The sequence below is a fragment of the Phacochoerus africanus genome, chromosome 4, assembly GCF_016906955.1.
Source record: "Phacochoerus africanus isolate WHEZ1 chromosome 4, ROS_Pafr_v1, whole genome shotgun sequence".
Lineage (NCBI taxonomy): Eukaryota > Metazoa > Chordata > Mammalia > Artiodactyla > Suidae > Phacochoerus > Phacochoerus africanus.
The window spans coordinates 130,655,370-130,668,799 of NC_062547.1; the positions used below are offsets into that span (position 1 = coordinate 130,655,370).

A 13,430-nucleotide genomic window follows, 5' to 3' on the forward strand; every position below is an offset into this window, starting at 1 on the left:
ATTCAGTAAGTCAAGCAGCATGAAGAAGGAGAAGGCAATGCAAACTGGCAGAGACCTGGCAACTGAGAGGCCTTTCAAAGAGCTTTTCTCCAAAGCTCACCTAGTGAGTTCTTATAGCCTGAACACTGCTATTATCTTGGGGGCTAGGAAATCTGCATTTTTAGCTGGGCATATTGCACCCCAAGAGCATGAAGGTTCTTTTACTAAGAAGGGGAGGATGGATATTAGGTTGACCAGTATCTGCTTTGCTCATCCAACCCTGCACAGAGGGCTTAGTTCTGATAAAGTCAATGTTCTTGTGCATGTGAATAACTGGTTTTTCTGGCACGATCTGTTGAGATGATTTTCATCCATTGAATGGTCTTGACAGCCTTGTCAAAAATCAATTATTCATAGATGTATGGCTCTGTGGAGTCTTAATTCAATTCCATTGCTCCATAGTGGTGTGATTTTCAGCAGGTACTTCTGGTTGTAAATCCCAGGTGAATTTTTGAGCTGGACCTAAGATTCGGTCGTCTGGGTCCTTTACAATCCTGTTTTTTAGTGCGATAACTATAATGAAACCCTCTGACTTAAGCAATGGTTTCTGGGGATTGAATGAGTCTTCTGGATGACTTTTGACCTTTAACACTTAGCAAATAAACAAACAGAAAGAACAAAGACTAGTATATTTGACTCTAATAACCAAAATTTTTTCAGCTTTTTATATCTAATGCTCTAAAATTCCTATTATTTGCTTCTTAGTATTCAATCTACAGTTTTGTTAAGAACAGAAAGAATATAGATTTCCAGCAAATTTTTAGGTACTGAATATGTGTATGAGTGGCTAAAAGGGATTTGATGCATACTGAGATTGTCTCCAAAAATGTTCTGGTTCTTTTTTCATTGTTTAAATGCAACAGTGGATCCCTTGATGTCAAGTTTATTTGAAATAAGTAATGTGCCCTTGGTAGGAGTATTCATTTCTGCAAATGCTCAGAAATTGTGCTTGATATGCCAATCTGAAATCATGAGTTTTTGTGAATGAGTTTTTGTTTTCCAACCTATTTGGAAGTCTGCTTTAATGCCACAAAATCACAAGCAGCTCGTTTGACTTGGAATGGGTTTCCTAATCGCCATGAAACCTAGTAATTGAGAATTTTGTTAAACAATTTGGTTCTGGTTTATTTTATTGTGGAAGAGTTTCCTCTTAACACACACACACAAACACCCTCCTAACTAAGCCGTAGTCAATTTTAACCCTCTTACTGGATTGTTGGATATTAACTGGGAACTCCAGAGGGTGTAAGAAAAAAACCCAAGCTGGTGAAGAGATGTGTTGTTTTGAATAGAGTTGAGCACAATGACAAATGGGCTTCTGTTGTTTTTGTTGTTATAGGTCAGATGCATGGACTTCTGGCCTGTTATATAACTAAAGACTTCCTCTTGCTTGTAAATGTCAAGATCAAACAGAGGTCAGTTTTAAATAGCTGACTCGGTGCTAATAAATGGGACTTTCTTGCCTAAGAAAAAGCAAAATGCCTTGCCCCTTATATGTCTTGCCTCTGCTGAAAAGAGCAGGTGTTTTTTACATGCACAGAGCCTGCATTTTCTTCATAACATCTTCTCAGAGATCCAAACTAACTTTCACTTTGCTTAATCTCTCTCTACAAGGAAATTAGGCATATGCTTTTGTGCAATTATTCATTTAATAAAATACTGATTCAATATTCATTCAATAAAACATTGACGGAGCCATTTCTGTGAGCTAAGTGTTCCACAAGATACTCCTATGTATGTTAGCCCATGTATTTCTCTCCCTAGCCCTGGAAATTATGTTCCCATTCTGCAAATGATGAAAGCTCTTTTGTGGGATTGCAGCCTGCTTGTCTGCTCTTGCCACACACTCTCGCTTGGTGACCTGGCTTTAGAGCACATGGTCTACCAAGAATAACCAAGTCTTTACCACTATTTCTCATTTTCCTCCTGACCCCAGACCTGAATATACAACTGCCTCCTGAATAGTTATGAAGACCAAGGTCCTCACAGGCGAATCAAGCTCTAACTGTCCATTAGCTTCCTGCCCCAAACCTGTTCCTTCTCTCACATCCCTTGCACCAGGGAGAGGTGCCACCAGCCACCCCATGGTTTATATAAGTAGAAATCTGTGCTGCTTTGATTCTTCCCTCTTCCTCACCCCACATGCTCAATAGATTCCTCAGTGCTCAAATGAAGCCTCTCAAATAGTTCTTCAATCCATCTTCTTTTCTCTATCTCTACCACCATTGTCCTTGTCCAGTACCCCAACTTCAGAAACTTCTCCCTGCTTTACTTTCATTATGGCCCTTGTTTAATGACTCCTCAACACTATCACCAGAGTGGAAATTCTCCAACACATATCTCCCATTTCTTCTTGCATAAATCCTCATTTAGCCCCTTTTACTGTCAGGATCAAATACATACTTCTTCACAGATTTTACAGTCCTTTGTGGTTGAACCCCTACTTATTTCTCCAGTTTTATCTCACAGCATTCTCAGCATATTACTATTATACCTCTTTCAGTTTCTTCAATGTAATATATCCTCTCTTACCTTTCTCATCTATAAAACCCAAAAGGTTTTGTTCCTTACAGTGAAGTTTTAATTAATACATCCTTTCCCCTCTGCTTCTACATAGAATTGCTTTACTCTGTTCCCACCACCTTTTCTTATCTCCCTTTCCCATTATGTAACAAAACCCAACAAACTCCTCATTTCAGATATTCATTTAGATGTCACTTACTCCAAAATGCTTTTATTTCTCTTCCAAGTTTGAGTTAGGTGTCCTTCCTAGGTGCTCTCATAATCCTTCTCCCTTTTGTCACCCCATCCCTACCCCCTCCAACTATCCCATATATTCCATGAAAAAGAAGTACAAAAAGTGACTTCCCTGAGGTCTCAAATCAAGTTAGGATTCATTCATTGGTCTTTCTAATATCAAAGCTCATGCTCTTTCCATTATAACAATTGGAGTTGACCTCTAGGCAATGGGAAGTCACTAAAGGGTTTGAGAGATATTCAGATTTGTACCCAGAGAGCAAACTCTGAGGCTACTGATAAGAATAGATTTATTAGGAAACCACAGCCAGGTATGTCAATGTGTAAGTTCTTTCAAAAATCTAGTTTAGAAACAAATTCTCATGAGTAGTGAAGAGAAGAAAGATACAAGAAATATTTATGGTCTGGATTTGTTGATTAATTAAGTGGAAAAGTAGTATTCAAGACTGATCCAAACTATCACATCAAAAAGAATAAAATACCTAGGAGTAAACCTACCTAAGGAGGCAAAAGACCTATACTTCAAACACTATAAGATGCTGGTGAAAGAAATTGATGACAACTGAAACAGAGGGGAAAATAAACTATATTCTTGGGTTGGAAGAATCAATACTGTTAAAATGACCATAATAACCAAGGCAATCTACAGATTCAATGTAATACCTATCGAATTACCAATGGAAGTTTTCACAGAACTAGAACAACAAAAAAAAATTTAAATTTGTATGGAAACACAAGAGGCCCCAAATAGAGAAAACACTCTTGAGAAAGAACAGCAGAGCTTCAGGAATCATGCTCTGTGACTTCAGATTATAATAAAGCTACAGTCATCAAAACAGTATGGTGCTAGCACAAAAGCAGACACATAGATAAATGGAACAGGATGGAGAGCCCGGAAATAAACCCACTCATTTATCATCAGTTAATCTACAACAAAGGAGGTGAGAATATACAATGGAGAAAAGATAGTCTCTTTAATAAGTGGTTCTGGGAAAACTAGACAACTACATGTAAAAAAATGAAATTAAAACATTTTCTAACATCATGCACAAAATTCATCTCTAAATGTAAGACCAAATTAATTTCCAAAATATCCAAAGGTCATATAGCTCAATATAAAAACAAATAAGCAAACAACCCAATTAAAAAAATGAGCAGACTGGAGTTCCCATCAGGTGCAGCAGAAACAAATCCAACTAGGAACCATGAGGTTGCAGATTCGATTCTTGGCCTCACTCAGTGGGTTAAGGATCTGGTATTGCTGTGAGCTGTGGTGTAGGTTGCACATGTGGCTCAGATTTGATATTGCTCTGGCTGTGGTGTAGGCCAGCATTCATAGCTCTGATTTGACTCCAAGCCTGGGAACCTCCATGTACTGTGGCTTCAGCCCTAAAAAGGAAAAAAAAAAAAAAAAAAAAGGGGCAGAAGACATAAATAGATACTTCTCCAAGGAAGACACAGATGGACAACAGGCACATGAAAAGATGTTCAACATCACTAATTATTAGAGAAATGTAAATCAAAACTACAATGATGTGTCACCTCACAATCAGTCAGAATGGTCATCATCAAAAAGTTTGTAAAAACTAAATGCTGGAGAGGGTATGGAGGAAAGAGAACCCTTTTACACTGTTTGTGGGAATGTAAATTGGTGTGACCACTATGGATAAGAGAATGGAAATTCCTTAAAAATTTATCATAAGATAATAGAGTTATCATATGATGCAGTAAACCCACTACTAGGCATATACCTAGAAAAGATGAAAATTCTAGTTCAAAAAGATTCATGCACCCCAATGTTCATTACAGCACTACTTACAATATCCAAGATGGAAGCAACCTAAATATCCATTGACAGATGAATGGATGAAGAAGATAGGGTTTATGTATGTATGTATATACATATATATACATATAATAGAACATTACTCAGCCACAAAAAAGGAGACAATGTCATTTGCAGCAACACAGATAAACCTATAGCTTATCATATTAAGCGAAGTCAGACAGAGAAAGACAAATATCATATGATATCACATAAGTAGAATGATATAAAAATGATAAAATGAACTTATCTACAAAACAGGAATAGGCCTACAGACATAGAAAACAAATTTATGGTTACCAAAGGAGAAAGAGGTGTGTGTTGGGGGGGAATAAAGAAGTTTGGTATTAACAGATGCACATTAGTATGTACCAAAAAAAAAAAAAAAACAAAAAAAAACAACAAAGACCTACTGTAAAGCACAGGGAACTATACTCAATATTTTATAATAATCTATAATGGAAAAGAATCTGTAAAATATATACCTATATAGATATATTTGTATCTATCTATCTATCTATATACATGTAGATGGTTTTGACTAGAATATCCCTAAAGGGTATCAGGGACTGCCTGTCATTAAATATCCATTAAATAACTGCAAGAGACTACTTATACAACCCCAAATTAAAGCACTAAATTGTTCCTCAGGCTAATAAGTGAGATCATCACACAAAACACACAGTCATACAAAATATATTTATATATACATATATCTGAATCACTTTGCTATACACCAGAAATTAACACAACATTGTAAATCAACTATGCTTCAGAAAAAAAACATTAATCCCAAGTTTCAGGTGACTGGATGATCTGTGGTTCCCCCAGATATCTTATGTTTGAATCATTAGATGTTAAAGGTGATTGATTTCCTGCAGAAGACTTCATGCAGACTCAATTTACCCTATGCATGCCCTGGATTCTTCTCAATGCGTTGCAGTTTGGATCTCCTCATTTTGGTCTTCTGAATGTTTCAGTCCTTTGACTGATCAGACCCTTATCCTATTTTTTAGAAAGAGGTTTTTTCTTCCCATTTCAGCCCCTGGGGCTTCAAGGAGGAAATTTTGCATGACCATGTGTTTTGTGTGATGATCTCATTTATTAGCCTGAGGAACAGTTTAGAGCTTAATTTGGAGTTGTATAAATAAAAGTCTCTGTGGTTATTGAGTGGATATATAATGATCGGCCATCCTTGATACTCTTTAGGGGATATCCTGGTCAAAACTATTTACATCGTAATACTGACAGTTCACTGGCCTTTTCTACTATCATTCTTTCTCAAGTAGACAGAGAAGTTTTCTTGACGCCACATGGCAGACTGAACACAGAGCAAGCATGAGACTCTAGCTGTTCTCTCTTAAGCCAGACACTAAGGAGATCTGAGGAGAAAGAAAGACTCTTGGAAGTTGTTCAAGGTTAGGAGAATGCATGTCCCATAAGCCAAGCCAGAGAGGAGAGAGTCAACTCTCTGAGTCCTACTGGCAGGGGAAGTATGTGCCTTTCTCCACAAAAGTGTTCTGAGAAGGGAACAGAACTTAAAGGGACAGGCCGTATCTTAGGAATGGGTCCCAGGGCCCTACAGGTGTTGGTTTTAATTTCTTAGAACCTGAAATTAAATTATGGCCTTTTGACATTTGCATCCAAATAACTGACCTTTACATGCAAGTCAACAGATAATGGCCTCACCTTTTCCCATGTCTCATTTCTCCCTGGTATTTTTATCTATTCCTATAGCCTGGAGGACTTATTTAGAGATTAAAGGACTCTTAGAAATCTCTATGCCTGGGTCCGTAACTTTATATTTCAATTATAAACTGGTAAATATTTTTACTTTTTGGTGAATATTCCTCTCTTCACTCAACTTAAATGTTTCTTCCCTTACTCAGAGTCTCCTGCTGCCCCTTACCCCAATAAGGGGGTACTGTGGTTAAATGTGGTCCCTTCCAAATCCAAATGTTGAAGTTCTAACTCCTAGTACCTCAGAACATGACTTTATTTAGCAAGAGGATTTTTGCAGATGTAATTAGTTAAAATGAGGACATGTTGGAGTGAGATGGGTTCCTTATCCAATATGGCTGTGTCCTTATTAAAGTGGAAATTTGGACGCAGACACACAGGAAGAAAGTCACATGAAGATGAAGACAGAGACCAGGGTCATGCTTTAGAAGCCGAGAAATGCAAACACTTCCAGCAAATCACCAGATGCCAGAGAAAAGGCCTAGAAGAGAGTCATCCTTACAGCCCTCAGAAGGAACCAACCCTAACGATATTTGATCTTGAGCTTCTAGCCTCCAGAACCGTGTGACAACAAATTTGTGTATAAGCCTCTCAGTTTGTGGTACTCCTTAACAGCAGCCTTAGCAAACTAATATGGGGGTAACCATGCTTCTAAATTATAGGCCTTTGGGGGTCTATTTTAAGATGTGCATAAACTTAGGAATGGATGGAAATAACTTGTGAAAAGCAGCAATATTAATAAATGTAAAAGTCTGTTCTGTCTAGGGTGGGGGTGGGATGGGGAGTTTGTTGTTTGTTTTTAGCTGTAAAATTGAAATGAGACCAAACCAGTTCTGTGACCTAAATGTATCTTCAGACACAGAGTTCCTGCCCATTCCATAGGTAGAATAGGTAATTTTTACAGTGCTTACCTCGGTTATTTATTGCCAAGGAATTTTGTAGTTTGTAGTCCAAGTCAGCTTGCAAAGCATTTAGCACAAGGGAAGCCTTTGTTTTTTAAGTGAAGTCACTCCTCTCTATAGCATGAGCTCTACAAGGCTTGCCAAGACTCACTTGGATTTTGAGTGACACTGGGAACTTATTCTACGAAGTTAATTGCTGTGCATGTGGGTGTGGATTGTGGAGGAGATGGTCCAGGAAAACAACAATGAGAGGGGATAAACACCAAAATACATTACTTAATGGGGGTGGTTTTAATAATTGTACTCTGATGGATTGGGTGGATGGTGAGAGGAAGAGAAGTTTTTAATACACTTGTGGCTTAAATATATGGGTGGGTGGTTCCATTGATTAAGAGAGGGAAGTCTTGGGAAGGTACAGATTATGAGGAGTTCATTCTGAAGACATTACCTCTTACATGCCTAGTATATATTCAAGTATATCCAACAAGCTAATATGTAAAAAAAAATTGACTAGTGTTTCAACCATGACACCTAATGAGATCAGCTAGGACTCTTAAATTTTTATATTTAGAGGATTAGAAGAGGAGGAAAGGCCAGCCAAGGAAATTAAGAATCAGGGAGAGATCCAGAGAATCATGTCCTGGAAGCAGTAAGAAGAGTTTCATGAGGCACAGAGTACTTGAATTGCAATATTTTACTTAGAGGCTGAGTAAATGACCAGAAATGTGTCCAACACATTTGGAAAAGCAAGAATCATAGGGGACTTGGGCAAAATCAGTTTCTGTGGAGTCGTGGAGGGCAGAAGGCAAGGGCAGAGAGATAGGAGAGGAAAATAACTTAGGGCAGCCCTTCTCACAGTCCCTGGGAAAGCTTTCCTATAGCATAAAAGGAAAGAGGTTAGGAGGGAGGGAGGGAGAGAGAAGATTCTGAGAATCTAAGACTCAGAATTTAGGAGTGCCTCTCCTTCTCAGTTAAGTGCACCAATTAATTATCTTTTTAATCGAAACCAACTTGCATTAGCTTTCTGTAAATCACTGAAATGGTCCTGACAAATAGAGCAATTTGTGACATACCCAAGACTCAAAGTCAGGGCAACTCCCACCAAAGGAATACCTTCTAGCCTTTTTCTTGACTTTGACCCTGGAGGAAAAAGACATAGAAGGTTCCCAGAGGTCAGAAACAGAATCAAGCAGATGAAAATCCTCCACTCCCTGCACCACCCAGACAGGCCTTGCTATCTCTGACAAAGAAAATGCAATGTTTCCAAAGGCCTATGACAACTGAAAGCTGTTTCCCTTTTTCCTCTTTCTTAAAAAGGGGAATTGCATTGTCCGGTTTTCCCCATACTTTAGACATTGTAGGGAGGAAATATTTACAATTTTGTTTTTAGGTGCTGTGTCAGGATGAGTGTCCTCTGGATTTGATTCAGGGAAGGATGCACAAAATGGGGAGCCAGGTACAGAAATTTGATATGACTTTGGGTTGTCTCCTTTTGAGAGGGAAGTATATTTCTGGATTAATGTAGACTAGATGTATCATATTATGTAGGAGCATTTGGGAAAATGCACATTCTTAGGAGCATGAGGGTGTGGACTTTAATTGGCCTCTGTCATTACGGTTACATTTTCTGGAGAACAGCTCCTTCAGGCACCGATCTTTTAATAACCACATGGCTGTCAACCAAAGTATTCTTTTCTTTTTATTTTGCTTTTTTAGGGCCACACCTTCAGCACATGGAAATTCCCAGGCTAGGGGTCAAATTGGAGCTGCAGCTGCTGGCCTGCGTCACAGCCACAGCAAGGCCAGATCTGAGCCTCATCTGTGACCTACACCACAGCTCATGGCAACATCATATCCCAAACTCACTGAGTGAGACCAGGGATCGAACCTGTATCCTCATGTATACTAGTCCGACTCATTTCCACTGAACCACAACAGGAACTCCCCAACCATAGTATTCTTGACTAGAGAGAATGAGTTTTATGTACATGACCTAGGTCCAGTCAAGCATGATATCCCATTCTCCTGGCCATAAAGATCGGTCCAGGAGTGGCCATATGAACATAGACAGGGAAAAGAGTTCTTTCTCAATGTGATCCTGGAGTGCAAATTGTAACCTGCAGACCTAGAAGGCGATAGGTAGCATCTTCCCCAATGTGTGAAGAAAGCTTGTCTGCACTGGGAAACCAGGAGGACAACACACAAGAGCAGCATCAAGATGTGGAGGTAAAAAGAGACAGAGCACTACAATTTCTTTGGAGTCTCTGGAATCTAGTTGTGAGTGAAACAAAAATCTACTTCTGACTCTCCAATTATATAAGCCAATAATTTTCTTTCACAAAAAAAAAGATTGAGAATATTGTAAGAAAGTAACAACAGTGTGGGTAGGCAATCATTTTAAGAAGCTTGAGTGGGAAAAGAAGCCTAGAAATGGGAAGATGATTGGAGGAGGAGGTGGTGGAGAGTTCAACAGACAGCTTTTATTTATCAGAATTACTATAACATGTTTATATGCTGAACAGAATCATCCAGAAAAGGTGAGATAGACAATGTAGAGATGGATTGAGGGGGTCTGGGGCTGTAGAAATTACAGGAGCAAAGGCTTTTGACAGACAGAGGAGATGAGATTGCAAGCCACGTGAAAGGGCTGGCCTTTGACAGAAGAATGTCTTCATTTATTTAGTAAGGATGCCTTTTTATTCAACTAACAGAAACCCAATTCAAGTCATGTGTCAAGGCCAGCTATCATCTCACATAAGAATAAGTCCAGAGATGGAGTAGTTCCAAGATTGGTTACTTCAACAGCTCAAGAATGTCACCAGGAACACAGGTTGTTACCCATCCTTTGCCTAACCACCCAGAGTGTTGGCTGTGTTGTCTTTACATGGTATCTGTAGCCATTTAAGCATTATATGCAGTTGTGTTGGCTGTGTTGTCTTTACATGGTATCTGTAGCCATTTAAGCCTTATATGCAATTAGAACATCCTGTGAAAAAGATATGTTCTTTCTCCTGTATGTCTTTAAAAAAATTCTGGTAAAATCCTTCACCTCAGGCTCCATGGGCCTCTATTGGATTGCAGGCTCATGACTAAAATAATCTTTTATACCTGGGAATGAGACCAAAAAGTTTGGCTTAGCAATTGTGATTCATTCCCTGGGGCTGGACAAGACCAAGCTTCCCTCAACACATGGCTGCTGGCTAATCCAAATTGGGTGTCTGGTAGCAAGCGGTAAATGGGGAAAGAACTGATGGGAAACAGGTTAGCCATGTCTGCTGCATTAAGGTTTGTATACTGGCTGGTAGGAAGGTGAGGCAGTAGCCATCTAGCAGCTTTTATTATTTCAGTGAATTATTGATGAGGTGGTCATTTGGGGTAGAGGGTTGAAATCTGAAGAAAAAGAAAGTATGAAATATTTGAGGAAAGAGTAGAGAGAAGTAAATAGAGACGAGGAAAGTCAATTTGCTAGGGGAAAAACATGATATTTTAGTTTCAGGGTGGTGTTGAGTACCTGTCTGGGATTTGATTTGTTAGTTTAAAACTAAACCAATCCAGGAGTTCCCTGGTGGTCTAGAGGTTAAGGATTCGGCATTGTCACTGCTGTGGTTCTGGTTTGATTCCTGGCCTGGGTATTTCTGCATGCTGTGGGTGTGGCCAAATAGAAATAAACTTAAATAAAATCCAACCAATCCAATTTTGTTATTTTTTTTCTAATAACTTTCAGTGAATGGATGTAATGCTAACAGTTTTCTTGACCATTAAGACCTAACTAGACAGTCACTATTTTAAAGGAGGTGAAATTCATAAAACATACCATTAACCATTGTAAAGGATACAATTCAGCGGCATTTAGTGTGTTCATAGTATTCTGCAACCACCGGTCTCTTGAGTTTCAATATTTTTTATTCATCCCAGAAGAACACCTTGTACTTATTAAGTAATGATTCCCCATAATTCCTTCTGCCTATGCCCTGACAACCACTAATCTGCTTCCTGTCTCTATGAGTTTACCTGTTCTGGAGATTTCATTTCAAAGGAATCACACAACACGTGACCTTCTGTGTCTGGTTTCCTTCACTTAGCATAATGTTTTCAATGTTCATTCAAGTTATAGCAAGTATCAGTACTTCACTCCTTTTTATGGCTGAATAATATTTCATTGCATGCATACAACAGAATGTGATTATCCATTCATCTGTTAAAGGACATTTGGTTTTCACCTTTTAGCTTCTAAGAATAATGCTGCTATAAACATGTGTATACAAGCCTCTGCATGGATATATGCTTTCATTTCTCTTAGGTGCATACCTAGGAGTGGAATTGTTGGACCGTATGGTAATTCTATTTTTAACTCTTTGATGAATGACAAAACTGTTTCCCACAACAGCTGCACAATTTTACATTCCCTCTAGCAAGGTATAAGGGTTCTTATTTCACTATATCTTCGCCACTTTCTATTTTTTACTTCTAAATCACAGTGGCTATGAAGTGAAATCTCATTTTGTTTTTGATTTTTTGATTTTCATTTTCTTAATTAATGACCAATTATGTTGAATTTTTTAAATTATGAAATATCCAATTTTATTCATACAATTATTAATCACAATTGCAGGAATAGGTTTATAGTGCCATATATCAATAATAGAATGAGAAGGAAATGAAATATTAGTGACATCTTATAAATCTGCCAAAAACAGATACTTGGCTAAATATCTAGAGTTAAACCATGGTGTCACAACAGGTTAAATTCATTTCTACATCTGTGCAATAAGTTGTTCCTTATAGTTATTTTTCTCTCTTCCAGTTTGTCCAGATTTGGCTTCACGTGCAAGGATTTTTTTTCTAGTCTTTGTCTAGTTTTAACCTGCTGAGAACTACCTTGCTCTGGTGAATACACATATGGACAGTTGTACCATTAGCCTTCTTACACTGCACCTGCTCAATGTAGGTGACATATTTTCTTCTGCGCACCTGGACTGCCTCGCTGATTTGCTGACCTTGGTAGTGTCTTCAAACCACTCACACCTCATTGTCCTTTCAGATGGATGGGCACGAGCAGGTATTGTGCTTCTGCTGAAATTCCTTGGAGAGAAGGGACACCATGATCTTCTTGAGCACAAGAGGGGACATTCTAATGATATTTGTAATTTTTGTGGTCTTCTGAGTTCAGGAAGGTGTCGAACTTCAAGCTAAGGTTTACCTGGCACCAAATATGCTTTCAAACACGTTTTCATGAGTTTGTTGGCCATTTGTATATCTTTTTGGGAAAATGTCTATTCAAGTCCTCTGCCCATTTTTTAATTGGGTTGTTTGTCTTTTTGTTGGGTTGAAAGAGTTCTTTACAGGTATATTCTGGATACCAAATCTTTATCAGACATAGGCTTTGCAAATATTTTTTCTCATGCTGTAGATTATCTTTTCACTTTCTGGATGATGTCCTTTGTTCAAACGTTTTGAATTTTGAAGTCCAACTTAAGTATTTTTTATTTTCCTGCTCTTGCTTTTAGTGTCATACAATCCACTGCCAAAGCTGAGCTCTTGAAGATTTTCTCTTGCTTTCTTCTAAAATTGTTATAGTTTTTGCTCTTATATTTATATTTTAATTAATTTTTATTTATGGAGTGGGATGGGGTAGAACATCATTCTTTTGCATGTGGTTATCCTGTTGTCACAGCACCATTTGAGAAGAGACATTTCTTTACTTACGAAATGTTTTTGACACTCCTGGTGAAAACCAATTGACCATAGATGTTTGGGTTTATTTCTGAACTTGCAATTCTATTCCATTGGTCTGTTTGTCTGTTTTTATAACAGAATGACACTGTCAATAACTACTATAGCTCTGTAGTGCATTTTAAAATTGAGAAGTATGAGTCCTCCAAATTTGTTCTTTTTCAAGATTGTTTTGGCTCTTCTGGGTCCTCAAGATTCATATGACTATCAGGGTTACCTTTTCCATTTCTGGAGACAAAGCCATTTTAATTTCAGTAGGGATTGCATTGAATCTGTAGTTTACTTGGGAGAGTTTTGTCATCTTAACAGTATTAAGTTTTGTAACACATAAACATGAGGCTTTTTTTTCATTTATTTAGGTTTTCTTTAATTTTTTCAGCAATGTTTTTTAATTTTCAGTGTATCACTCTTTCACCTCCGTGGTAAAATGTTTT

At 38.1% G+C, this 13,430-nt stretch overlaps 1 protein-coding gene and 1 pseudogene across 1 annotated transcript in view; one reads left to right on the forward strand and one right to left on the reverse strand.

The window, feature by feature from the left end:
- CCDC192 (coiled-coil domain containing 192) overlaps positions 1-13,430 on the forward strand; it is a 178,093-nt gene that overhangs the window by 8,929 nt on the left and 155,734 nt on the right. The gene's annotated exons all lie outside the window — the stretch shown is intronic.
- LOC125123887 (60S ribosomal protein L26-like) lies at positions 12,018-13,297 on the reverse strand (annotated as a pseudogene).